This window comes from Muntiacus reevesi, chromosome 9, assembly GCF_963930625.1.
Source record: "Muntiacus reevesi chromosome 9, mMunRee1.1, whole genome shotgun sequence".
In the NCBI taxonomy this organism is placed as follows: Eukaryota; Metazoa; Chordata; class Mammalia; order Artiodactyla; family Cervidae; genus Muntiacus; species Muntiacus reevesi.
Genome location: NC_089257.1, coordinates 74,380,854 through 74,384,948, shown reverse-complemented (window position 1 = coordinate 74,384,948; position 4,095 = coordinate 74,380,854).

Sequence of the window (4,095 nt, the reverse complement as noted above, 5' to 3'; positions counted from 1 at the left end):
GAAGAACCAAACTCACTGAAGTCATTTATGCTTATTCTGCACAGTCACTTAAAGCATATTGTGAAATAGTAAATTGTAAGTATTTTAATCATAACCAATGTGTTTTGTGACCATAAGGCTGAAAGGGACTTCCAGGAATCATCCAATCTATTTCTCTGCTTTTTGTAAAGATATGTCTAAGCAACTATTCTAAACATATGGTTATTTTCTCTATACTTAAAACTATCTGTGGGAAGCATATTTTAAAAGCATCCTTGACAATCTATCATTATCTAGTAGTTGCTGATAGGGCTTGGGATAAGAATTGTATATATATTCAATTTGTCAGAAGAATAACAAGCCCTTTCTTAGTTTATATGATTTTACTTAGAGAAAAGTAGCTATTTACATTGTCACAAATGTCACAATGAAGAATATTCCAGAGATCTAATCAATATCACAAACAGGATGTAAACTACATTTTTCATACAATATATATCTTTGAAGATATAGTCTGAAGCAATATTCTGATCTATTACCATTTTTCCAACCTAGTACAGCTGACTTATTATAGCTACACTCTTCCTATATGTATTTGCAAAACATGGTATAAAATGGCAATTCATTCTAGCTGCAATCATAGAATTTAGAGGCTGTGAAAAAGCATTATATTTTTATCTGTCCTATAGAGTACAATACATGTATCCTCCATTAGCAATTGTGATTGTAATAATGGGTGGCATTTGGTATTTCATTTGACAAATATCTATACAGTATTTGCATGGACAAACTATTACATCCATCACGTGTTTTAGTGTGACAGATTGGAAGGGATTTAAATGAATATCCCTTTAGAAATCAAGTGGTATTAAATTGGGGAAATGGCTTTACCCACTCTAAAGGGGATACCTTAAGGGAAAAAATGGCACTTATAGTCCTCTGTTTCAGTATTCTTTCAAGCAACTGATTTGAAGACGTTACTTTATGACTAGCCAGCAGTACCAAACCTTCATGTTGGCATCAATATGATTTTAATGGCGAGAATGTCATTGTTTACAAATGAATGAGTTATATAACAAAGCCAGAAACCCCCCATAGGTACCCAAAACATACTGCACAGTTTGTGCTCTGTGAACCTTAATAAATAAGGAACAGCCATAATAAAAAGAATAATACTCAATGCCTGAGGAACACATATAGTTGGGACTCTTGACTGTGTAGTGTTGAGTAGAGATGGGAAGGAAGAAACAACTTCTAGATGACAGTTTAGTCCAGCTGTCTAAAATTGGCCTTGAAATATTTTTTGATTTCCCTTTTAATGTCTGATTATGTGTGAAATCCAGCGGTCATACACTCTGAGATAGGCACTGATGGCCTAAGGCTTGAGAGGCGGTTTATGGGGGATCCAGTGCTTCAAGTATGTACTCTCAAGATCTCACACTTTTCTTATCTAGTAACAATAGTAGCAGGAGCATAGCGTTTTATTGTCAAAGTGCAAAGTTGTGTGTCTCTCCAGGAGCAAAATAGAACAACAACTTAAGCAAAATCTCATTCACAAGTCTTAATTTGGCAAATTCCTCCAAAGAGTTATAGCAATAAAGCAAAATTACATTGATGAATAGAGAACGCAAAATCACAGAGAATTTGGAAAACTGCCAGGCTGTCTTTTTCTACAGAATCATACTGATCTCAATTGAAGTGGCATATTTGATATCATGAGGTATAAAGAGGGAGCTCAAGATTATGAACATCCTTAAATATATTTATTGAAGATTCCTTGTATTCCTAACTCACTCAAGACAAGTTTGTGGATTATTAGAGAAGACAGTAAAACTTCTATTTTTAGGTTTCTGTTTGTCTGCATTTTCAGCACAACTTAACCCATGCCCAGATCCTCTCTTACTCCATGCTGTCATTGGAAACCATCATACCAAGTCAAGTTTGGCTCCATCAAACCTCATTTTTCTGTACCACTGAACCTAACATGGCCATAGAAAGAGTTGCAGATGCCTATTTTAGGCAGATTGGAAGATACACAAAACTCCAGACCCAAGTAACAAAGTGCATCTCAAGTGAACTAACCATTCTTAGTTGAGCTGGAGCATTGCTTATACCTGTAGCTTCTTTCTCTGCTCTCTTCAAAATACAATCTGGCTCTAAGCACTTTGTGCAATTTCAATAAATGTTCCTGCAGAATGAATTACACATGGCTCTGAATAGGCTCTGGGTGGCATCAGATGTCTCTCAGCCAACAATACCTATAAATTCAAGTCTAAGACCTAAACCCTGTATTATAGTCTGGGTATTTCTCTCAGATTATACCCTGATGCTGGGAAAGATTGAGGACAAGAAGAGAAGGGGCAAGAGAGGATGAGATGGTTGGATGCATCACTAACTCAACAGACATGAGTTTGAGCAAACCCAGGGAGATAACGAAGGACAGGAAAGCCTGGCATGCCACAGTTCACGGGGGTAACAGAGAGTCGGACGCAACTTGGTGACTGAAAAACAATAACAAATATTCAGCTACAAAATTTATATGTCATTTCAGAGGCTTCTATGAGCATATCTTATTAGATGTAACCTGAAGAACACAATGCATGAGAGGCTTAATTATTAAAGTTTAACATACTACGTTCTGGATGATGATTCTTTAAGAGTTGCTCTTGATATGAATACACTTAATTTACAACTAGCTGACTTAACATGTACATAAATTGTGTTAACATGATTGAACAAATTTTATTGTTAAATGGATAAACTGACTGCGGCTGTGGACTCAATTTCATGCTCCTCATGGTCTTGAATGAAGAACAGACACTGATATTATATACTGAATAACATAAATTTTGTCAGAGCATTTTGAGACAGTGTGCAAAATTCCTTACACTTGATTCAAAAAGTTGAAGCCTGAGTATTATGTTACCTTTCTGTTTACTTCCTTCTTTTGTTCCTTTTTTCTTTTCATGAAAGTTCCTTTTTCCTTTCATAAAAGTCATTGCTCCTTCTTTTCTTTCTTCTTCCTTTCATTAAAAAGTCATTGGTACATTTCTAAGCAGGGAGAATCACAGCTAATCTTATGTTATAGAATAGTTTTAGTTTTATAAAGTAATAAACAATGTGCATTTGTGTGCCCTGAATGTAGATATTACATGATTAAAAGGAATGGCATTTTGGAAGGACTTGGGATGTAGAGAAGTAAAGTTTATGTCTTTATTTCTATTGTGCTGTGACTCACAGACCACAGCTTCAGCCATGTGCCTCATTGCCAGTTCCATCCTTACTAAGAAATGATCCTGTTCAGTGTTTCAACTCATCAGCTTGGCAGTATCTGACTGCCTTAGGAAGCTTTTTAGCAGTAGTGGTAGTTTAGTCACTAAGTCATGTCCAACTCTTGTGACCCCATAGACTGTAGTCTGCCAGGCTCCTCTGTCCTTGGGATTCTCCAGGCAAGAGTACTGGAGTGGGCTGCCATTTCCTTCTCCAGGGGATCTTCCCCACCCAGGAATCGAACCCAGGTCTCCTGCATTGAGGGCAGATTCTGTACCAACTGAGCGATGAAGGAAGACCTGAGGAAATTTTAGGGACACAAATTACTGGGCTTTACCTTTAAGATTTGGATTCAGTATTCAGTAGGTTTCAGGTGAAGGCCTAGGAATCTGTATTTAGAAAATCACTCTAGGTTATGCTAATATACAGCCAGATTTGGGGATCATTGAAGAATATTCAAATAATCCCAGTTACTAGGAATAAATACAAGCTGACTGAGATAGAAATATATTATTTTATTTGTAGTTATTTTGAAAAGCAAATGCTTCAGGCTTCATAGCATTATTTCTTTCACAAGTTTTAATTTTTCAGCTTTGGTTTCAAATTTATAGTCCACCTTTTGAGCATAAGTCTTCAAATTTATTACAGACTTAAGTCAATACTGATAAGCATGAGGGACGAATATTGCTCACAATTAGGCATTCTAGACACAGTAAGATTTTCTTAGAAACTGCCAGAGCTGTGCAGAAAACATCACAATATTTGCTGACACTTACCACCAAGATATGAACTATGAATGTTTGGACAGAGAAGTAAATGTCAAAGTAACAGCCTTACTTCTGAGTG